We start from the raw sequence: 11,478 nt of genomic DNA, 5'->3' as shown, positions 1-11,478 counted from the left end.
TTGCCTTTTCTTTTTGTTGATGGTTCCCTTTTCTGGACAGAAGATTTTTAGTTTGATTTAGTCTATTTCTTTATTTTTGCTTTTATTTCCCATGCCTTTGGAGTCAAATCTACAAGAACACCAACAACAAGGAGCTTACTGCCTGTGTTTTCATCTATGTATTTTATGGTTTCAGGTCTTGTGTTCAAGACTTGAATCCATTTTGAGTTAATTTTTGTGTATGGTGACAAAAAGCAGTCTAGTTTCATTATTTTGCCTGTGGCTGTCCAGTTTTCCCAACACCATTTATTAAAGAGACTTCCCTTTGTTTAATGTATGTTCTGTGCTGCTTTGTCAAAAATTAGTTGTCCGTATATGTGTGAGTTTATTTTTGAGCTCTGGATTTTGATCCATTGTTCTGTGTGTCTGTCTTTCTGCTATACCACGCTGTTCTGATTGTTGTATCTTTGTAATGTAGTTTGAAATCGGGGTGTTCTTTTTTCTCAGTATTGTTTTGGCAATTCAGGGTTTTTTTGTAGTTCTGTCCAAATTTAAATATATTTTGTTCTATTTCTGTGAAAAAATCCTTGGGATTTTTATAAGGATTACTTTGAATCTGTAGATTGCTTTAGGTAATAGGGACATTTTAACAATATTAATTCTTCTATTCCATGATTGTGGAATATCTTTCCATTTCTATTGTGTCTTCTTCAGTTTCTTTCCAAAATGTCTTATAGTTTCCAGTGTAGATGTCTTTCACTTCCTTGGTTAGGTTTATTCCTAGGTATTTTATTCTTTTTGTTTGATAGTAAATGTCATTGTTTTCTTTGTTTCTTTTTTTTAAGATTTTTATAGGGGAATTGGGGGGTGGGAACAGTGCTCGGGAATTGGGGGAAGGGGAACAGACAAGTTACTGTCGTTTTGTTCTTCAGTCTAGTTGTGGAGGACGTTGCTTCACTGGCCCAAGTTGGCACCATCATTGCGCTCTTCCCGGGCGAGGCAGATCAGTCGCCGGCTTCTGGACGGCCGCTCACTGCGGCTGCTGGCCGCTCACGCTGGCTGCTGGCTACACACGATAGCCCATGGCAACCCATTGGCACAGGGACTGCAGCCTACGCCGTCGCCGGCGACTCACGGCAGCCCAGCTCCAGGTTGTGCTGTTGTTCAGCATCTTAGCTGTGGAGGGCAGTGTCACTGGCCCTGATATGTGGGATCCGAACCCGGGCCCTCTGGCGTCCCAAGCGAGTTCTTAACCATCGCGCCACTCGGCCAGCCTATTTTCTTCGTTTCTGTTTCATATTTTTCGTTGTTAGTGTATAGGAGTGCAGAAGTCTTTTGTGTGTTGATTTTATACCCTGCAACTTTACTATGTTTATTACTTTTAATAGTTTTTTGGTGGAGTATTTAGGGTTTTTCACATGTAAAATCATATCATCACAAATAATGACAGCTTTACCTCTTCCTTTCCAATTTTGATGCATTTTGTTTCTTTTTCATGCCAAGTGCTCTAAATAAAAGCGGTAAAATTAGGCACCCTTGTCTTATTCCTAATCTTAGAGGAAAACAACTTTCAGTTTTTCACCATTGAGTATGATACTAGCTATGGGTTTGTCACATATGACGTACTTTATGTTGAGGTACTTGCCTTTTATACTCATTTAATTGACAGTTTTTATCATAAAGGGATGTTGAATCTTCTCAAATATTTTTTTCTTCATTTATTGAGAGGATCATATTTTTCGTGTTTTTAGTTGGGGAATTGGGGGAGGGGAACAGTGTTGGGGAATTGGGGAAGGGGACCAGCCAAATTGTTCTTCAATCTTAGTTGTGGAGGGCGCCATTCGCCATCTGGCTGCCGGTTGGCAGCTTGTGGCCTCTAAGCTCAAGGTGCTGTGTTCAATCTTAGTTGTGGGTGGGCATAGCCACCATCCCATGTGGGAGTCGAACCAGCAGCCTTGTTGTTAAGAGCGCATGCTCTATCCACTGAGCCATTCAGGTGGCCGCTCAGCTCAAGGTGCTGAGTTTAGTCTTAGGTGCAGGCGGGCGTAGCCCACCATTGAGCAGGCAATCTTGTTGCACCAGCTGAGCCATCCTGCCACCTGTTGGCAGCTCAGCGGCAGCTCAGCTCGGGCGCAGCAACACTGACCCATGTGGGAATCAAACCGGCAGCCCTGTTGCTCAGAGCTCACGCTCTTAAGTTAACCCTTAACCCACTGAGCCACTTGGCCAGCCTGATCATATTATTTTTGTCCTTCATTTTATTAATGTGTTGTATCACTTTGATTGATTTGAGGGTGTTAAACCATCCTCGCCTCCCTGGAATAAATCCATTTGATCATGATATATGTTTTTTTTAGCTTTAAATTAAATTTTAAATAAAGTTTTAAAATTATGGTTGACATACAACAATATATTAGTTTCAGGTGTACAACACAGTAGCCAGACATCTATATAGCCCACAAAGTGGTCACCCTAACAAATCCAGTACCCATCTGACACCACACATTATCATTATACCATTAACTATATTCCCCACATTATACCCCACATCCCCATGACCATTATGTAACTAACAATTTGTACTTCTTGGTCCCTTTCCCCTTTTCAGCCATCCTCCCCAAACCCCCATTTGGCAACTATCAAAATGTTCTCTATCTAAGAGTTTGTTTCTGTTTTGTTTATTTTGTTTTTCAGCTTCCACATATAAATGAAATCATACAGTGTTTGTCTTTCTCTGTCTGACTTATTTCATTAGCATAATATCCTCTAGGTCCATCCATGCTGTTGCAGAGGGCAAGATTTCATTCTTTTTTATGGCTGAGTAATATTCCATTACACATACACACACACACACACACACACACACACACACACACACTTCTTTTCTATCCATTCATTTATTGATGGTCACTTAGGTTGCTTCCATATCTTGGCTATTACAAATAATGCTGCATTATTTAGTGTTTTGGGTTTTTTTAGGATAAATACCCAGAAGTGGAGTTGTTGGGTCCTTCTTTGTATCTTGTTATGGACTTTGTTTAAAGTCTGTTTTGTCTGGGATAAGTATTGTTACCTTGGCTTTTTTTTTTTCCCTTTTCATGATGTATCTTTTTTTCTATCCCTTTACTTTCATTCTGTGTGTTTCTTTCAATCTGAAGTGAGTCTCTCGTAGGCATCATATGTAAGGGTATTGTTTTCTTATCCATTCAGCCACCCTGTCTTTTGATTGGAGCATTTAAACTAGTTACATTTAAAGTAATTGTTGATACATAGTTATTGCCATTTTATTGGTATTTTTAATCTTTTTTTTAAAGAAGCTCTTTTAACATTTATTATAATACTGGTTTGGTGATGATGAACTCCTTTAGCTTTTTGTCTGGGAAGCTCTTTATCCCTCCTTTGATTCTAAACGATAGGTTTGAAGGGTAAAGTAATCTTGGTTGTAGGTCCTTGCTTTTCATGATTTTGACTATTATGTGCCAATCCCTTCTGGCACATAAATCAGCTTCAAAAATCAGCTGACAATCTTATGGAAATTCCTTTGTAGATAACTAACTGCTTTGCTTTTGCTGCTTTTAAGTTTCTTTGTCTTCAAACTTTGGCATTTTAATTTTGCTCTGTCTTGGTGTGAGACTCTGCGTTCATCTTGTTTAGGACTGTGTGCTTCCTGGGCTTGTATATCTATTTGCCAAGTTAGGGGAGATTTCTGTCATTATTTCTTCAAATATGTTTTCAACTCTTTGCTCTCTCTCTTCTCCTTCTGGTACTCCTATGATGCAAATGTTGGTACACTTGATGTTGTCCCAGAGGCTCCTTAAACTATCCTTATTTTTTGGATTTTTTCTTACTGCTGTTCTGATAGGGTGTTTTCTGCCGCCATATCTTCCAAATCACTGATTCAATCCTCTACTTCATCTAATCTGTTGATCCCCCCTGATGTATTATTCCTCATTTCAGTTATTGTATTTTTCATTTCTGACTGGTTCCTTTTTTATGGTTTTAATCTTCATTTTTATGTTTTCTATCTCTTTGTTGAGGTTTTCACTGAGATCATTGAGCATCCTTAAAACCAGTGTTTTGAACACTGTATATACTACATTGCTTATCTCCCATTTTGTTTAGTTCTTTTTTCTGGAGTTTTGTTCTGTTCTCTAATTTGGGACATGTTTCTTTGTCTCCTCATTTTGTCTGCCTTCCTGTGTTTGTTTCTATGTATTAGGTAGAGCTGCTACATCTAGTGGTTTGCTAGAGTGCCCCTATGTAGTAGGAGTCCTGTGGGGAACAATGGCACAGTCTCCCTGGTTACCTGAGCCAGATGCTCCAGGTGTGTCCCTTGTGTGTGTTGTATGTGCCCTTTTGTTGTATTTGATCCTTGATTGTTTTTACCATGTCAGTGGGAGGGATTGACACTCAATGTGATTTGTTATGAGGACTGGCCGTGACTACAGTGGAGGACTTGCTGTGCAGGGGCTGACCGTATAGAGCAGGATTCGCTTAAGCAGGCTCTGGTGCCTGCTGAGTCTGCTCTTTGGGTTCTCTGGTGTGGTCTGAAGCTGGGCACCAGGTGTGTTGGTTCTGGGGCCTCTTTGGAGGGGCTCTAGTGCAGGTCAAGGTCAGCTGCTGCCTGTGCCCTGCCCGGGGTGTGTTGTTATGTGCTACAAAATGATCTGCATATAGTTGCCACTTGGGCTTTTGAGGTGCTTGGGAGAGGCTAAGCTGTGAGCCAAGGATGGCTGCTACTCAGGCTGGGGTTGCTTAGCAAGAGTTATGGTCATGCCAAGGCCAGATGCTGCTTGTTTGTGGTTTGTGAGCCTTTGTGAGATTTTAGGAAAGTCCTCAGCTTGAGCCAAGACAGGCCACTTGTATGGGAAAGCCACTGTAAGAGCTTGGGTGCACCTGCGTGTTCAGTGGGGCAGGGTCTCACTGAATCACCAGGGAGGGGTAAACAGTGTTAGCTAGGTTGATGGAAACTCAGATATGGTTCCTGCCTGTGTAGGCACACTGCGTGGGATGGAGGGTGCTCAACAAAGGAATGATGGCTTGTGCCAGCACTTCTGTCTGGGAGAAAGCTGCTCCTCCAGTTCTTGCTTTGAAGCCAGCCAGTTTTTTTCCTACCTGTATGTCCCTTGTGCTTTTCGAACTGCTGCTCCAGTGCTGGAGCTCAGAGTGAGTGAGTTCGTCAGCATGTAAAGTCTGTTGCAGGGGCACTTTAAGAGGAACACCTGGGACTCCAGCAGCCCTCAGTGTCACTCAGCCACAATCTGTACTGGTTTTCACAGCCAGACGTTGTGGTGACTTTTCTTCCTAGCACTGGAACCCTGGGCTGGGGAGCCTGGTGTGGGGTCCTCCACAGCTGAGATATCCCTCCCAATTTTTAACTGCCACACGTGGGTGTGGGACCAGCCTGTTCCACATCTCTGCCAACATGACTTTTTCCTATATATCTTTAGCTATAGGACTTCTGTTCAGTTATACTTCAGGTGGTTCTCAATGATGGTTGTTCTGTCATTCAGTTTTAATTTTGAGGTGATCCTGGGAGGAGGTGAGCGTAGCATTTACCTACTCCGCCATCTTGATTGACACTTGGTGTATGATTTTTTAAAATGTTTTTGTATTTTTTTGCTAGTATTTTGTAGAGAATTTTTGCATGTGTTCATCAGAAATATGGGTCTGTAATTTTCTTTCTTTTTAAAATTAAAGTTTATTGGGCTGACAATATTTAGTAAAGTTACATAGGTTTCAGGTGTACAATTCTGTAATACATCAGCTATATATCACATTGTGTGTTCACCACCCAGAGCCTGTCCTCCTTCTGTAATTTTCTTATTTTATGTTGTCCTTGTCTGGCTTTGCTATAGGGATGATGTTGTACTTGTGGAATGAATTAGGAATCTGTCCTTCCTCTTCAATTTTTGGAAGAGTCTGAAAAGGATAGATATTAAGTCTTCTTTGAATATTTGGTAGAATTCACCAGTGAAACCATCTGGTCCTAGCTTCTTTTTTTTTTTTTTGTCTTTTTAATGTATTGCGCTCAGGTAGGTTTTTGGGCAGCAGACATGTTTGTTTGTTTGTTTCTGTTTCTTAATTTGACACATCTCCCCATCCCTCTCCTCCTTGGCAACTGCTTGTTCTATATATGTATTGTTCTGTGTCTGTTCTGTTTAGTTCTTTTTAGATTCCACCTATAAGTGAAATCAAGGTATTTGTCTTTCTCTGTCTGATTTATTTAACTTACCATAATACCTTCTGGGTCCATCCCATGTTGTTGCAAATGGCAAGGTTTTATTTTTTATTGCTTAGTTATATTTCATTTTGTGTGTATGTGTGTGTGTGTGAGTGAGTGACATCTTCTTTATCTATTCCTCTATCAATGGACAGCTAGGTTGCTTCCATACCTTGCCTATTTTAAATGATGCTGCAATGAACATAGAGGTAGATATATCTTTTTTAATTAATGTGTTTGTTTTCTTTGGATAAATACCCAGAAGTGTAATTGCTGGGTCTTACGGCAGCTCTATATTTTTTGAGGAATCTCTATACTGTTTTCCATTGTTACTACACTAGTTTATAATCCCACCAACAGTTGTATAAGGGTTCTCTTCTCTCCACATACTCTCCAACAGTGGTGATTTATTGAATTTTTTGCTTAGTTATTCTGACATATGTGAGGTGATATATCATTGTGGTTTTGATTTGCATTTCTTTGATGTTTAATGATATCGAGCATCATTTCATAAGTCTGTTGCCATCTGTATGGCTTCTTTGGAGAAATGTCTGTTCAGGTTTTCTGCCCATTTTTAAACTTTTTTTATGTTGTATGAAAACTTTATGTATTTTGGATATTATCCGCCTATCGGATGTGTCATTTGCAAATACCATCTCTCATTCAGTAGGTTCTCTTTTCATTTTGTTGATGGTTTCCTTTGCTGTTCAAAACTTTTTATTTTGATATAGTCCCATTTATTTTTTCTTATTTTGCCCTTGCTTAAGGAGACATGTCCAAAAAGATATTACTAATACAAATGCACAGTTTACTGCTTACGTTTTCTTCTAGGAATATTATGGTTTCAGGTCTTACTTGTAAGTATTTAATCCATTTTTAGTTTATTTTTCTACATGGTATAAGCAAATGGTTTAATATCAGTTATTTTTGCATGTACCTATACAGTTTCCCAGCACCCCTTATCAAAGAGACTGTCTTTACTCCATTGTATACCCTTGCCTCCTTTTGGGGGGAGCTTTTTGATTACTGTTTCAGTTTCCTTACTAGTGATTGGTCTGGTGACGTTTTCTATTTCTTTGTGATTAAATCTTGGAAGGTTGTATGATTCTAAGAATTCATCTTCCTCTACATTTTCTAGTTGGTTGGCATTTAGCCATTTTATAGCAGCCTCTTATCCTTTGTATATCTGTGGTCTCCATTGTAACTTCGCTTTTGTTTCTGATTTTACTTATTTGAGCTTTCTCTATTTTTATTAGTGAACATAGCTAAAGGTGTGTCGATTTTATCTTTTCAAAGATCCACTTAGTTTCATTGATCTTTTGTAGTGTCTTTTTAGTTTATATTGTATTTATTTATGCTTTGATTTTTATTGTTTCCTTTCTTCTGCTGACTTTGGGCATTGTTTGTTCTCCTTTTTCTAGTTCCTATTAGTGTAAGGTTAGATTGTTTGAGTTTTTTTTATTTCTTGAGGTAATGCTATATTGCTGAAAACTTCCCCCTTTATACCGCTTTACTGTATCCCATAGATTTGGTATGTTGTAATATCATTTTCATTTGTCTCTATGTATTTTTTAATTCCTTCTTTGATTTCCTCATTGGCTGAATAGTTATTCAGTAGTATGTTGGTTAATCTCCCCATATTTGTGAGTTCTCCAGTTTTCTTCTTCTAGGTGATTTCTAGTTTCATACCATTGCGGTCACAAAAGATGTTTGATATGACTTCAGTCTTCTTGTATTTATTCAAACTTGTTTTGTGTCCCAATATAAGGTCTGTCCTTGAGAATGGTCCATGTGCACTTGAGAAGAATGTATTCTGTTACTTTTGGATGGAGTGTCCTGTATAAAGTCCATCCAGTCTAATGCGTAGTTTAAAGCTGCTGTTTTCTTATTGACTTTTTGTCTTGATTATCTGTTCATTGATGTAAATGAGGTGCTAAAGTCCCCTATTATTTTTCTGTTGCTGTCAATTTCTTTAGGTATTTTAATAGTTGCTTATTATATTTTGCTGCTCCTATGTTGAGTGCATATGCATTGATAAATGTTATGTCTTCTTGATGGAATCCCCCCCTTTTTAAATTAATATAATGTCCATCTCTGACCCTTGTTACTTCTTTTGCTTTGAAGTCTGTTTTGTCTAAGTATTGGTACACCACTTTCTGTTGGCTACCATTTGCTTGAAGTATCATCTTCAACCCCTTTACTTTGAGCCTGTGTTTGTCTATAGAGCTGAGATGGCGTCTCTTTGAGGCTATGTGTCTCTGCTCTAGATTTCCATTTTGTGGTTACCATATGGTTTGTATAAAATATCTCATAGATAAAATTGCCCTTTTTCTGCCAATAGTGTCTTATCTCCATTTCCTATATAGGTTCTATCCTTGTCCCCCCTACTCCTTTTATGTTTTTGGTTGTCAGAAATTATCCCAGTCGATGAGTTCATTACCAAATTGAAATAATTATAGTTATATTTAATGTTTTCTTCCCTTTAACCTTTATGGTAAACTTAAGTCTGAAATAGTTTTCAATTTTCTGATTCTCTCTATCACATTACTCAGAGTTTTTATACTGTTCCTTTTTGTTTCAGGTAGAAGAGCTCCTTTTAACATTTCTGATAAGGCAAGTCAAGTGGTAGTGAGCTCCTTCAGCTTTTGTTTGTCAGGGAAACCCTGTATTCCTCCTTCGTATATAAAGGATAACTTTGCTGGATAGAGTAATCTTGGCTGCTAGTTTCCATCTTTCGATATTTTGAACTTGTCATTTTGCTCCCTCATGTCCTGTAGATTTCTGTTGAAAAGTCTGTTGATAGCCTTCCCAGTTTGACACTACAGCATTGCAAAACAGACCTCTCTGGACAAGGTTCAGCCCTTTGCCTAAGTGGCTGAGACTTTGCCTTGGCTATTTGATGGCTTTTCCCCTAGGATGCCACAGGAGGCCACTGTTAGTTCTACCTCTCCACTTTGGGACATGATTTGAGATCACATTCATTATTTTCTTCTACTACAATTCTTCCTTTGCTTTCAATTTGTTCTCCACTTGTAGCACCTTATTTTCACTTCTTTACTGTCAGTTCTTCCTCTGTGGATGTTCCTCTGTCTGGGAAGGCAGGGTTGGGTGGGTGCTGGGAATGATTATTCCAGAGGGTAAACTTTACTTTTCCTGTGCAAGTTAAAATCACCGTGAGGATTAAGGGAGTCATGGACGCCCCCTTGCAACCATCCTTTTATTTATCATTTGAGGTCATCTCATCTCCTCATGACCCTTACTTTGCCCTTCTAACCTACAGTTCCTTGGGCCCTACTAATCCTTTCTTTGCCCTGCATGCATAAACCAGGCACTTGGCCCCTTTGGAGTATGCCCTTTCCATGCTAAGGGTGTGTCTCAGCCTCTCCTTTTGCCCTCTGTATACCCTGCAGGCCTATTACCAGATCTTGATGGCACTTAGAAGGATGCCCATTGACAAGAGGCTACTTGGCTGTGTGTCCTTTCATTATGAGTCAGCTTGTGTCTCCTTATCACTGCTTGTGTATGTTATCACCCAGTGAAGCACCCCTGAACTAGATCCAGGATAACATTGGCAGTGGCATGCTGTATGGTAGGTACATTGTGCTTCTCTCTGTTCCTTTCCTTTTGTATTCTAAGCAGGCCTAGTGTTCTGAGGATCCCCTTCCCAACTCTGCTCTTTGGTCATGGGAGAGACACAGGTGTAGAAGAAGGCACTAGTGAGGTTCTACTCCTTCCTTTCATTGACCAGTAATGGAGATCACTCTCATCTTCCAAAAAATGATCCAGATGTTATTTTTCAATGACACAATATTCTGAACTCAAGTCTTGCACAGTATCTCATGGCTGTCCATTCCTTGCACTTCTTCTCCTTTGAGCCTCTTCAAAGTTGTGCGCTGCTTCGTGTAGTTCTCATTTCAGTTGTGTGAGTGGAGCAATATAGATTTCAGTGTGTACATACAAGGTGTCTCCATTTTTACATACCCAGGAAGGCTCACACTGGTGGGTGCTCCTAGGACCGAGTACTAGAGCACCCACACCCTCCCCCCACACACACACACACGTGGTTACACAGGGCCACACACATAAGCAGTCAAGCATCACACACACACATTCACAGATACCACATTCACCATGACACATTCTCTCACATGTGCTGTCTCACACACACACACACACACACACACACACACACACTCACACACTGATAGACACATTCCCTGATGGGCTCTCAAAAGGGGGCACACAGCCATTCTTGTGTTCCGTGAGCTAGTTGGCCATTTGTTAACAAGTCACCCGAAGCAGCCAGTGTAAATCTGGAGCCTCCCTTTTATACCCAGATATATAGGGACTCCAAAATGGAGGCGAGTACATGTCATTCTTCCATAGACTCATGACCCTGTTTGGGGCTCTATGACCCATTGATGATTGGATGTCTTGCCCAGGCTCCTGTGTGAGAGCAAGGGAAGCTTGCCCAGAGTTAAGTGCTTGCGTGAATGCTTGGTACCTATCCCTTATATGAGAATCTCCTGGATATAGCCCTGTGGCTGCAGGTGGGGCCAACCATTTCTGGCTGCTTTGGGGGGCCAGCCCAAGGTGGTGACTTCAATCTGAAGTTCTAGGCCTTGGGAGGAAGTATAGTTCTGCAAAAAAAAAAAAGTAGCTTTCAAGCCAGACTAGTGGCCACTACCACATCCAGGAGGGGTCCTATGATTTAAACCGTCATGCAGAGTCACCAAGGCAGGTTTTTGTGTTCTTAGCCTTTTACTTCTTCAAGAACAGGAGCCAGGAAAAACATGGTTGGCGGGAAGGAGGGAAAGTCCTCTGGGATGTCCAGCCTCCTGGTCATGGTCATTTTGTCCTGCATATTTGTTGGTGGACATGGGTCCTGGTAGTGGCTGGTTTCTTTGTTTTTCTCTTATCTTAATTCAGTGATTTCATATTGCCTTTTTTTTTTTTTTACCTTGGAAGGGACAGAGTACCAAAGCCTGAGGGGGAGCTGGGCGTAACAGTTTAGTTGGTTGTTGGCGATTGTGGAGTCATACTGCTACAAGTGGAAATTGTTTCTGTCAAAGGGAGTTATCAGGGCTCAAGTGCAGGGGAATGCCCAGGAGAAGGAGGGGTGGTATGTGGATAGTACTGAGGGTGCATCTGGACAACTGGCTTCTGGCTGTCGTTTCACATGTGTGTTCAACCCAAGATTGGACCCTGGCTCCACAGAGGGGGAAGGCAGTCAGAAAACCCAGGGGCAGCCTGGCATGGTGGCCACTGGGAGTTGC

General features: G+C 40.6%; 1 long non-coding RNA gene across 1 annotated transcript in view; it reads left to right on the top strand.

The window, feature by feature from the left end:
• Positions 1 to 11,478, top strand: part of LOC109396972 (uncharacterized) — a 37,106-nt gene that overhangs the window by 8,740 nt on the left and 16,888 nt on the right. The window lies entirely within an intron of this gene.

This window comes from Hipposideros armiger, unplaced genomic scaffold (genome assembly GCF_001890085.2).
Source record: "Hipposideros armiger isolate ML-2016 unplaced genomic scaffold, ASM189008v1 scaffold_551, whole genome shotgun sequence".
Taxonomy (NCBI): domain Eukaryota; kingdom Metazoa; phylum Chordata; class Mammalia; order Chiroptera; family Hipposideridae; genus Hipposideros; species Hipposideros armiger.
This window is presented reverse-complemented; position numbering and strand designations above follow the sequence as displayed.